Source organism: Lissotriton vulgaris, chromosome 6, assembly GCF_964263255.1.
Source record: "Lissotriton vulgaris chromosome 6, aLisVul1.2, whole genome shotgun sequence".
NCBI lineage: Eukaryota > Metazoa > Chordata > Amphibia > Caudata > Salamandridae > Lissotriton > Lissotriton vulgaris.
In genome coordinates, this window is record NC_141694.1 from 1,290,865,138 (window position 1) to 1,290,878,029 (window position 12,892).

At 45.9% G+C, this 12,892-nt stretch overlaps 1 protein-coding gene across 1 annotated transcript in view; it reads left to right on the plus strand.

The window, feature by feature from the left end:
* Positions 1–12,892, plus strand: part of ADGB (androglobin) — a 1,363,241-nt gene that overhangs the window by 1,110,167 nt on the left and 240,182 nt on the right. The window lies entirely within an intron of this gene.

Genomic DNA, 12,892 nt, shown 5'->3' on the forward strand with positions numbered 1-12,892 from the left:
GCCATGTCCAGTACCTTCTAGCAGTCAATCTCAGAATGCTTTGAAATCATTTAACTCTAGTTCTAAGAAGTAGATTCTCACCTGCTGAACCTAGTCTGGTTAGGATCTTACCTCAGTATGGTTTTTGGATCTTGAGCGCCATCAATCCCCGCGACTAAAGTGAAGAACTTGAAAGTGTTCATGGATGCCTGCCTGTCCTTCTGACCAAATGACTAACAATATCATGTATAGCATAGGTACTTTTATTTGTCTCTTTATTTAGGCATTTTATAAAGGGCTGTTTGTAGCTGTTAGGTTACTACAGAATGCAAGAGATAGTTACACAAATACATAGAAAGAAAACAAAAAGAAAAAGGACGATATATTGCCATCTGATCAGCTCTGATCAAACTCTAACGTTTTCTCAGTTAATGGCAAGTGTGAATAGTTAAATATTCAAAAGTTTTCAAACCTCATATGATTGGGTTTAGATCTCAGATTGAGGCTGAGGGTCTTCCACAGTAGTAGTCCTTGAGTACCTAGGGTTTGGCCTTTGTATTTCAACCTCTTCAAGGTTTATTCATTAAGCTGATGAACAGAAACCTTTACTGCGGTTTATGGTAAGTGCATAGTGATGCACCTGTTTCTGCTGGTACTCAAGGTGTTTTCCGCTGTACACATTAGGAATGTTACATTGGACCTTCAATTTCACCCTGGCATTAACTGGAAGCCTGTGGAGTGCTTAAAAGACATGTTTGATATTGTTGCTCTATCAGAGGTTTAGGCACAATTAGGAGGTCTGGTCCAATGGCTTTCTTAGTCTGGTAATGAGTTTCTCTGGGAGACAAGTGTAAATAGTGTTACAATAAGCCAGATGTGTCATGACGAGAGATCTTGCAAACTCCACTGGTGATGGGATTCAGATAGTGGTAGAATGATATGTTTGAGGAGAGCAGGAGTGGATACCATTAACAACTGCATTGACCTAAGGAACACAATATTAAAAAATATCCCTAGAGTTCTTACATTTTAGTAGAGAAAGGTGGAGGCTACTCAAGGGCATCTAGTTATGTCCAGTTTCTCAAATGCCTATGATCTCAGTTTTAAATTCATTCTTGGTTTCAAAATTCTCCTTCATCCATGATAGAACAAAGTTCAAGCACAAAGTGATGCTAGTTGATAGTTGAATTGTGAGGTCTGTTGCCTAGTTGGAAATTAATTGTGACAGCTTAAGTTTGGAAGTTCATCTGGTATTGGAATAATACCTGTGCAAAGGCACATGCATAGATATCAACTAGAAGACAATAACTGATTTTCTTTAAGAAATGCGGTGTGTAGATGGTTTGACAAAACCTATCCTCAGATTATGGCTGGAGTCGTTAAGGAATGATTCCCACCCATGTTAGAATGGGTTTGGTGATGCCTGCTGTTGTGTTGATGAATATGTACACCGGGTTGGTCAAGTATATAAAGATGAAAGAGTGTTCTAACCAAATTTACTGGTGAACAGTCAGGTTCAGTGTTTCAAGTTTATGGGTGAAAATAAGGTCGTACATGTGACCATCTGCATTCTTTGGAACATTCACTGCCTATGTGAAGTCGGTTGCCTGCAAGTTCTCACTGGGAGCAATGGAAGTTTTTGAGCCCTGCCCACCAACCCACAGATTAGATTACACTCTCACTTGAACAGCGTTGTATTGGATTTGAACTGCAAGTGTAGTGTCAGTTTTAAGCATAGGCGAATTTTGCGAATCTGGCGTTCGCAAATTTTGCGAATTTGCGAACTCGCAATCCGCAAAATCCGTGAATTCTCGCGAATTTGCGGATTTTTTTTTGTGTGTTCGCAAGGGTTTCTGCCAGTTCGCGAGGGTTTGGTACCAGTTCGCAATTGCAAACTTACTTGTCGGCTCACAACGGTCGCGACTATGTTGTTTCTACATCTGGTTCATCATCACAGGTTCCCAGCACCCTCTGTTTCACCACTGCCACCCTCTGTTTCACCCATGCCACCCTCTGTTACATCAATGCCAACCTCTGGTTCATCATCACTGTAGATTATGGGGGGGAAAAGCAAGCACACCTGCCCTGCTTCAACTGACATGAATTAATTTGGGGTTAGTTTATTAATGTGTCACTGTTTTAAAATTCCAGGTCTGGCACCTGAGTCCCTATCTGTAATTTGCTTTCTGTTGCAGTGCAATTTATTTTTCCAGGACCTTTGTGGCCTACTTGTAGCTATTCTATGAGCCTGCTGTGAGGGTCAGAGCAGGGTCATACAATTGTTGCAACTAGCAACTGAACTCTGGAGGGGCCCCAGTCAGGAAGCACTACAGGGAATGGTTACTAATGATGAGTTTGAACTCTTGCACCTGCTGAGTGCTTTCAGTTTAGCAAAACTCGTTTATCTGCAATTTGGCGGGATTCGCAGGGCGTGAACATGCCCGAGATTGGATTCGGAAGCCGCGAATTCGTGCGAATATGCGATTTGTTTTTTTGCGGCGTGTTAGTTCGCAAGGTTTTGTGCGTTTTCGCGAGCCGCTTGCAGCGCAAGGCGCGAAGTTACCCTCGCGGTCGTTCAAGGGCTCGGCCATCTTGTTTGCATGAAGTATTTCCATTTCCGGGCGAGAAGTGTAATCTCGCAAAGTGTGCAGCTCGCCAGTACAATTTCGCGGGTGTTCGCGAGGAAAATCTCGCGTGAACTTACCCGCGCGGTTGTGAACGGGCGCGGCCATCTTGTTTCTCATTCATTGCTATGGTTCTGGGCATGGTTTTGGTATCCTCTCTGTATCTCTGCCATCTTTTGCTTGTTTGAAGTTTTTTTTATCGATTTTACTTATTATCTATCTCTCTATTTTTCTTGCTCTATATTTTGTGTTTTTTGCTACTTTTGGTTCATTTTAAACTACTTTTTTCAACTCTTTACTTTTCTTTTCTTCTCTTCCCTATTCTATTTTCTTTATTATTTAGCTTCCTTTCTGCCCAGACCATGGTGAAGGGAGCCGGGAAGCATCCCGAGAAGGGGAAGGGTCCTGCACCCCGTGCCTGGCTCCCGTGCGGGCGTTTGAGGGGGGAGCAGGTCGTACCCCGGGAGATCTTTAGCCCGGAGGAGGTGGCCGCACTCATTTTTTATGTTCAGCGCCGCCTCCCCAGGACCATCATGGCAGGCGGCACGATCGGTGTCCGGAACGGGATCCGGGAGCGCCGGAAGCGGTGGGAGAAGGTGTGCCGGGCCATGTACCACCACTCTCGGGTCCGGCGCAACTACAACCAGGCCACCCACCGCTGGACGGATGTCCTGGACCGTAAACGAGATCTGCTCGACCTGCTTGGCCTTGAGATCCCCGGGCTTGGTGAGTAGTAGTAGCTATTTCTTTACTACTGTTTTCTCCTGCTCTGTGTGTTATTATATTGCAAATTTTTGTTTTTTACCAAGAGCAATAATGCTGCTCATTAAATTGTAGGTAAATTATATTTCAAAATCTTCTGTGCATTTCAGGTGCACTGCTCTCCTTCTCAGTAGTGTTGCTACTATGCTTATTTGTTTCCGATTTTGTGTTCATTTCATTGGCCTGTGAAATTATGCATGAGTGTAGTTTAAAGAACTGCGTAATGCTAGACACTAAGGTTCAGATTTTTAATTACCGGCGCATCCCTGCAAAGTAGCAGGGATGCGCCAGTAATTGTGCGCCACGCCACCACCACCCATGGTGCGCCGTACTTACAATGCGGCGCACCATGGGCCCAAAACGTCACCAAAGCGTTACGCATCTGTGCCGTAAAGGCGGCGCATTGCTGGAGTTGCGTCGCAACGATGGCGCAGATCCATCAATGCTCTGGGGTGCCCTATCTCCCCAATGCTGCGTCAAGCCGTACGTCTGCTTCAAGCAGGCGCAGGGTTTGAGTCACGCATCATTGTCGTTAAAGTGAGTGATTGAAATCTTGTAGATTTCCCTCAGCCACTTTTAGGATGCGTTCCTGCGCAGGAACGCCCTCCCTTGCGCCAGAACGCCCCCTGATGGCGCAGGGCTTTACAACGTGATGCATCTCCCATATGCGTCACGTTGTTAATATACGCCGCACCATTGCGCCTCTTTTGTTCTGCCGCTGTGTCACAAAAGTCACGCAACAATGGAGCAAAAGAGCCGCAAGGGGCTTCTAAATCAGCCCCTACAGACTCAAGTCCAGTCCTTCCTTTGTACACATGGCGATAAGAAGAAATAGTGGTGGTGGATTGATAGTTTGAGTATTTTAATGACTGGTTAATGTAGTAGGAAACTTTAGTGTTGTTGCTGATCTGCAATCATGATGGACTTTGTCTGTCACTTCGCGTGCTGCGGACTGCTGCCTGCCAATCCTAGGCAAACCTTTTTAGTACTTTGTTTAGTGAGTTACATAAGAAGTTTCTAATTCGACGGTCCGCAAATCAAGCAATACTAATAACGTAGTAGACCACATGAGATCGGTCAATAATATATCCCGTGGAATAGTTGTCTATTTGCTATTTAGCCAAAATATTTTGTTATTCTTTTGAAATGTTTGATTTGGTTGACAAATATCATCCATGTTTTCTGGTCTTTCTTTCTTTCATGTTGTACATCAGCTCCCCCCAGGGGCAAGAGGACACAGGAGGAGGAGGAGGGTGCTGTTCAGGATGCAGGCCAGGATCGGGCAGGCGAGGGCTCCTTTGCTGGCCCCAGTAAGTTTTAATTTTAATATAGAGTACTTATTTTTTCCTAGCGTTCCTCATTCGATTTTTTCTAAATCGTCTTTGATCTTCTTGTAGACTGGATCTAAATTCTTATCCTGCCTCGACTATGACTCCCTGTGGTATTACTAGATTATTCTTATTAGTCTGTCTGTAGCTAACTAAGATTGCACATTTGGCAATTCCATTGGACTCCCATTCTAGTCAGCAATAGCTCTATGCACTGAGTGCAGTCCTCTGGGATTGTCCATAATGTCTTTTCAAGTCTCCTAAATGTTTATGCTTTGACAATTGCCAACAATAAAAAGGTGAATGACCACCAAGAAAGAATAAGATACTACTTTACTTTTGGTTTGGATAGTAGGACAATCCATTCTACCACTGTTGCAGGGACAAATCTGCACAAACAGAACTATGGACACTAAATAATGCATTGCTTAGCTTATCAATTATAATAGGTGCTGTTAGACTTTCCACATACCTCAGTGATAACAGACTTTGTAGTTGAACCCCCAATCTCCTTACTGACTAGATAGTGTGGCAGAGTCATTTAGCTCCCAAAGTCACCGATGATTGATCCCCAATGATGTCAGAGGCACGGACTCATGCTTGCAAAAATTCCAAAACCTTTAGCTCATCCACTCTAGTCTGGAGGACCAAAAACCACAGAGTCTATTTAAGTTTAAAAGCTTTATTAAAAGTAAACACATTTATTAAAATCAAGTTTGTCATAAAAGTAAACGTTTAACTGAAAATGGAAACGTGCTTAGTGCTGACGATTAATTGGACACATTTCTTGTGGTCGAGCCAAGCTCTCACCTGGTTTGAACTTGATCCTGCCCGTGTTCTTAGAAGTCAAGCTTCTGTCTGTTAGGAGAAAAAGTGGTGCGTGTTAAAAATAAAAAGCAAGCATTCATCAGTTGTGCCAAAAAGTGCCGCAAGACAACAGCCTTCCCTGGAAAAAGGGACATTTTTACTTTAGAGTAGACAGTCACAAATTATTACATTGTATTCTGTTTTTTTCAGATTTCTTTCTTCCTCCCAGACCAAATATTATATAGTAGTGATTGGTGTATTCTAACATTATTAAATGCACTTTGTAGGTGGAACATATGGAGGCGGGGCCAGCGCGGAGGTGGTGGCATTGGACGAGGGGAACAACTCTGGGGAGGAGGCGGTGGAAGTGCCGGACAATCCTGTGAGGGATAACACGGTGGTGGCGGGCAGAGGTAAGCTATATATTCCTTAGTTATTGAGATTGAAGACTGCAGAGTGTGCTTTCTGCACGGGTGTATTATAAATCAACCAGGTGGTAGCCTCCTCTAAATGTACTTCGACTTAGCTGTGAAGTTTTTGGTGAGAAGAATCCCAATCAGATCTGAGATGAACTTGAAGGATGGGATGAACGAAAAGCGAAAGAAGGGTGTAAGTAAGTGTGGAAGGACGAGAAATGTAATGATGACTGGCAAAGAAGAATGATATGTGTTTGTTTGGTCCCTGAGGTGGCTGGGAAGGAAAGAATATGGTATGGTGCATGGCTGGGTGAATGATGAAGCAAGGATGGGTGGAAGGAGAACAGCCTGGGTCGGTGAAACAGAAACTGTATGTGTGCATATACTTTGAATGGATGGATGCCTGGATCATGGTACTATCTGACTCTTAGATAGCATATGTGTATCTAGAGAGAGTAGACGGTCACTGGATGAACTAAGTGTTACTTTGAAGAGCATGTGACACCGCACCCGCATGTCCGTTCCAGTGTAGGAAAGGCAAGGAAAAGAAGTTGTAATTTTGTCCAAATACTACCATGAATAGTAGGAGTAGTTTGTATTGCAACTGCAAGCACAGCATATATCCGGTTATTACGGTGGACACTCCCTACCTCTCTTAATAACTTTAGTTTAGTAGTAGTACGTCATTCATGTGTGGGTGTATCACTGTTCACTCAATAATAGGCAAAGCACCTAAAGCCATCCCATATGTCATCAAAAACATCCCATGTGAAGTGAAATATAATCAGATTATTTAGCTTCTTCATTTTCCTTTTCTAATACTCATTTGCACTATAGGGTGAAAGCTAAATTAATTAAGCAGTAGTCCTTTTAACAGAGTATTCTCAGTGCCACCCGTAATACAAAAGTAAGAGCTTCACCACCTGCATGTACTGGACCGGTACAGTAACGCAAGTCTGTCTCACTCATCATGGTGTGCGTCTGTTTTTCTCGGGTGCAAGTTCACTGCGCTGGCATTATGCCGGCTTGCATAAGATAACGTACCAATTGTCCTAAACAAGAGAGAAGAAGAAGAATAAGACTGGTGTACTGTCATAGTCGACTGTAATGGAAGTCCATAGTGCTCGTAGAATTTGTTCCTTAAACTCCAACTAATGTTAGAGCAAGGATGAAGAAGTCGGAGGTTACATAGATACTGTCCTCAATAGTTATGTACTGTGCTTTCAATTTGCTACTTGTACTGTGACACAACTTTCTGCTCAACCATTTTGTATTAATCTTAAGGAGCATTGGTTACAGACTATGTCTTTCTTTCTTCATATAGTTGCTCCTTCCAAATCAAAGAGACCATCAAGGAGGAGGGAGCTGGCTCGAATGGCCTGGCAACGGAGGCTGGATGCCACTGTCGCCGAATATTGGCGGCTGGTGGCGGAGAAGACGCAGTCTACCGGTACAACAACAACATCCACTGGGACAGCTGCATCCTCCTCCGTGCCCCCACGGGCTGCCAGCCAGCGCAGTGCTCCAGCGGTACGGAGCCGGGCTACCAAAGCCAAACGCCACCGCCGAGCAGCAAAGACAGCAGCTGCCCCTACAGGATTTGCAAGGTATGCCAGCGCCGCTTATGCCTCAGAGTATCCTACCTGGAGCAGGAGGTCCTAAGCTATAAGAACTTGGTGGAGGGCCTCCGCTTCGACCATGCCACCCTCCGCAAGGAGCATGATGCCCTGGCCGCTAAAGTCAACAGCACCCTGCCGTAGTGTCCCTTGCCCCTTTTTTAGAGACTTTTGGGGGGTGGGAATTGGGAGTTGGGTTTTTTTGGCACTTTTGAAGGACAATCGTTGGGGTTAGGGAGGGTCTTGCAGGAGATTATTTTGTTAGGGCTATAAAGATATACTTTTTGAAACTTTATCTGACCATACCTGTTTTTTACTGCTTTTGAGTCTGGTGGGTGGGGGTTTAACAGTAAGTTTGTTTCCCTGAATAGTCCTAGGACTTTAGTAGCACTACCGTCAATCTCTCGTCTCTCCTAATACTCCATTATACTACCTCCAACCAAACGCTTATCTTACCTGTAATTTGTGTTTGAAAGTAGGGCTAGGCCCAGGGCTGGCTCCACGGGAAATGGCGATTAAGGTTGGCAATCCAGGGCGGATGAAATGTCCTCCTCATTGCGGTGGTACTAGTGGTGTGACACAGTGGCAGTTGCATGCCTATGGAAAAAAAGAAAATGAAACCTGGTTTGTCCTTACTGTAGTATTACAACGGTGCAATTGAGAATATAGCAGGTGACAGTACACTAGAACAGTGCCACAATGTAGCCTAACAAATGGTAAAGTATTGATAGTATAACTTGTACTTGTGTTGGATTTTTGACATTGGCTACTACCACAAGAAATAGTACTGAAGCTGAGTAAGTCTAGAATATATCCTCGGATTCCTTCACCAGCCTGTTGCTATGACCTTATCCTCCCCAGCAAATGTGTGGAATTATTGATGTAATTTAGTCACACATCAAGCAAAACCACACAGCCCGGGGGAAGAGGGTTAGGGTTTGTAAAATGGATGGGAATGGGGGTTTCTTTTTGGGTAGGTTTTGTTGAGAGAAAAAAAAAGCACAGCATGGACAAACAATAATTGAACATAAAGAAATTTTTGGGTACATAGCTAACCATAAATCTTTTACGTGACATAAAGGAAGTGCATGCACCACTGAATGCATTGTTACTGAAAAGTAAGTAGTACTTTCGACAACCGTGAATGACAGAATGCGACAGTACAGGGCTACATTAAATTAGGTTTAAAAAATAGCCGAAGTAAAACCTATAGAATGGCTGTAGGGATCAATTTAGAAGCAGAGAGAGATCCAGGAAATGCAGTCACACTCATAGAAGAAAACAATGGATACTGTATCTGTATGTTGTTGTAGTTGTCCTGTTGAATTTGGTAAGTAAGTTGCATGCAGCAAACAATTCCTCTTATTAGCGGCACTCCTCCATTCCAGCTGACGCTTTGTCCATCAATGTTGGTGACCAGAAGACACCCTGTCCACTGCCTGCCTGGCGGATGCTGAATTGCGGCTCGCTAATGTGAAGCCTGACTCCATCCTTTTTTCCCCATTGCACAGACTGAAACCCGGCCTGTAATTATTGAACGAAAAACAGGAAGTGATATAATATTACAATACCACTGATAAATAAATATAAGGTATGTACGCTGTGTAGTGCAAAAAGTCACACTTTGATTTTCCTAATAGACAGTACAATATTTTTGAAAGTATTTGAAACGTATTTTGAAAGTAAAAGTCAAGTCAAGTCAAGTCATAACATTTATATAGCGCACTACATACCCAGAGGGTTTCAAGGCGCTTAGGAAGGGGAGGAGGATTATTTGTCAAATATCCACGTTTTAAGCTGCTTTCTGAACGCTAGGTGATTCTGGGTGAGGCAAAGGTAAGCGGGGAGTGAGTTCCATGTTTTGGCAGCCAGGTATGAGAAGGATCTGCCTCCCATGGTGGTTTTGTTGATGCGAGGTACAGTGGCGTAGGCTTGGCTGGAAGAGCGAAGTTGGCGGGAGGGGGTGTAGAAGGACAGTCGAGAGTTGAGGCAATCTGGTCCGATGTCGTAGAGTGATTTGTGTGCGTGGGTAAGCAGTCGGAAAGTGATTCTTTTATTGACTGGTAGCCAGTGGAGGTCTTTAAGGTGACCAGAGATGTGTTCGTTGCGTGGGATGTCTAATATGAGCCTGGCTGAGGCGTTTTGGATTCGTTGTAGTTTCTTCTGGAGTTTAGCGGTGGTGCCTGCGTAGAGGGTGTTTCCGTAGTCCAGTCGGCTCGTGACTAGAGCGTGGGTGACTGTTTTCCTTGTTTCGGAGGGGATCCAGCGAAATGTTTTTCTGAGCATGCGAATAATGTTAAAGCAGGAGGAGGATACGGCGCTGACTTGTCTGTTCATTGAGAGTGAAGAGTCCAGGATGACGCCAAGGTTCCGTGCGTGGTCTGTCGGGATGGGTGCATTTCCGAGGGCTTCCGGCCACCAGGAGTCGTCCCATGCAGAGGGGGATTTACCTAAGATGAGGACTTCTGTTTTGTCTGAGTTCAGTTTCAGACGGCTTTGTTTCATCCATTCGGCGACTTCTTTCATTCCTTCGTGTAGGTTAGTTTTGGCGGTGCTGGGGTCCTTGGTGAGGGATAAGATCAGTTGAGTGTCATCCGCGTAAGAGATGATGTTGAGGTTGTGTTGGCGGGCGATGGCCGCGAGGGGGCTCATGTATACGTTGAAGAGGGTGGGACTGAGTGAGGATCCTTGTGGTACGCCGCAGATGATTTCAGAGGCCTCGGACTTGAATGGTGGGAGGCGGACTCTCTGGGTTCTTCCGGTGAGGAATGAGGTGATCCATTCCAGTGCCTTTTCTTGGATTCCGATGTTTCTGAGGCGTTGTAAAAGGGTTTTGTGGCAGACTGTGTCGAAGGCTGCAGAGAGGTCGAGGAGGATGAGGGCGACTGTGTCTCCATTGTCCAGTAGAGTTCGAATGTCGTCTGTTGCTGCAATGAGGGCGGTCTCAGTGCTGTGTTTGGCTCGGAAGCCAGATTGTGAGGGGTCGAGGGATTTGTTGGCTTCGAGGAAGGCGGCGAGCTGGTTGTTGACAGCTTTCTCGATGACTTTGGCCGGGAATGGAAGAAGCGAGATGGGGCGGTAGTTTTTGAGTTCGGTGGGGTCTGCTGTTGGTTTTTTCAGAAGGGCGGTGAGTTCAGCGTGTTTCCAGTCTTCTGGGAAGGTAGCGGAGTTGAAGGAGCAGTTGATGACGTCTCGGAGGTGCGGAGCTATGACGGAGTCTGCTCTGTTGAAGATGTGGTGAGGGCAGGGGTCTGTGGGGGATCCAGAGTGGATGGAATTCATCAGGCGGATGGTGTCCTCAGTGGAGATTAGGTTCCAGGCGTTAAGGGTGTTAACGGGGGGGAGATGGTCAGCTGATGGTAGGGTGGGTTGGCTTCCGGGTTGGTTGTCAAAGCTGTTGTGGATGTCTGCAATCTTGTTGTGGAAAAAAGAGGCTAGGGAATCGCAGAGGGTTTGAGAGGGGGTGATGTCGTTGGAGTTGGCCGAGGGATTGGAAAATTCCTTGACGATGTTGAAAAGTTCCTTGCTGTTGTGGGCGTTGTTGTCAAGTCGATCCTTGAATGCTGTTTTCTTGGCTTTTCGGATCAGTTGGTGGTGAGTACGGATGGCGCTTTTGAAGGCGTCCTTGGTGCTGGTGGATGGGTCTTTTTTCCAGTCCTTTTCAAGGGAGCGGCACAGTTTCTTGGACTTCTTGAGGTTATCGTTGAACCATGAGGCCTTCTTGATGCCAAGTTTGTGTTGACGTTTTTTCAGTGGTGCTAAGGTGTCGGCAGTGTTGGATAGCCAAAGGGTGAGGTTGGAGGCGGCTTCGTTGGCGTTAGAAGAGAGGGCTGGGGAGGTTTGAAGGAGCGATGTGGAGATCTGCTCCGTGGTGATTTTGTTCCAGTTTCTTTGTAGAGTTGGTTGGAGGTGGATGATGGGTTTCGGCTTGTTGTAGGTGAAGTGAACGCAGCTGTGGTCAGTCCAGAGGAGATCCGTAGTGTGGCTGAAGGAGACATGATTGCTGGATGTGAAGATGGGGTCGAGTGTGTGACCTGCGATGTGGGTGGGGGAAGTGACCAGTTGTTTAAGTCCGAGGTTGTCGAGGTTGTCTAAGAGGGTGGCGGTGTTGCGGTCGCTGATCTTTTCAAGGTGGAAGTTGAGGTCTCCCAGAAGGATGTAGTCTTTGGAGGGGAGCGCGTGTGGGGTGATGAAGTCCGTGATGTCTTCACTGAATTTTGCGCGTGGTCCTGGTGGTCTGTAGAGGAGGGTGCCTCTGAGTGTGGTCTTGGGGTCGATGTGGATCTGGAAGTGAAGGTGTTCGGAGTTAGCGAGGTTGGCGTCAGAGCTGGTTGAGATGCGGATTGATTTCTTATGGACGATAGCGATTCCACCTCCTGTATGGTCGGTGCGGTCCTTGCGTGTGATCTTATAGTCATCAGGGATAGCGATGGCGATGTCAGGGGCGGAGGAAGCGTTCATCCATGTTTCCGTTAGGAAGGCGACGTCTGGAGAGATGGTGTCTAGTAGGTTCCAAAGGTCAATGGCGTGCCTGTGGACCGAGCGGGTGTTGAGAAGGATGCATTGTAGGTGGTTGGGGTCGGGGATCTGTGTTGTGGTCGTAGCAGAGATGTTGTCGGTGCCGCTAAATTTGCAGGAGAAGCAGGAGAACGGTCCATGGGTGCGTCCAGGAGCGGCTTGTACTCCGAAACAAATGCAATCCTGCTGCTAGGGCTAACCCTAACGAACCCTAAGTTACAAAAAGTGCCAAAAGGCTTTTCCTTATGGATTTTGTCCCAACCACTTCTATCCGGTATTAGACCTTCCCAGGAATGCCCCAAGACCCGCCAACCCACCCGCCAAAAAGCACAACACCCCAAACAGCCAAAAAGGAAAATCTCATACTTACAATATTTCTCGGCCTTCGGTCCAAACGCGCTGTGCAGCTAGGCCATAACTCCCGTTTTCCACCACGGACTTCCTGAAAAGCAAATGCAATCAAGATTAGACTGTCCCAGCAGTGCTCTCAGACCCCAAAACTCACCCACAAACACCTGGAACCCCCCAAAGAGCACCTCAAAGGTAAGCAAGTCAGCAAAAACACAAAAAATATTCCGCCTCGGATTTGGTCCAAACCACTTTTATCCGGTATTTGAGCTTCCCAGCAATGGGCCCAGAGCCGTCAACCCAGGAGAAAACTAGTAGAAGACCCCCAAACAGCCAAAAAGCAAAAGTACAAAAATGGGTACTTAGTCATTTTCTTGTCAATTTCCCAAATCACTCCCCGCGCGCTTTGCAGCTAGGCCCTAACTCCCCTCTGCCACCATGGATTTGCTTCAAACCTCTTGCAAACTAAAGTATCCATAGCCAGCAGTGCTCCC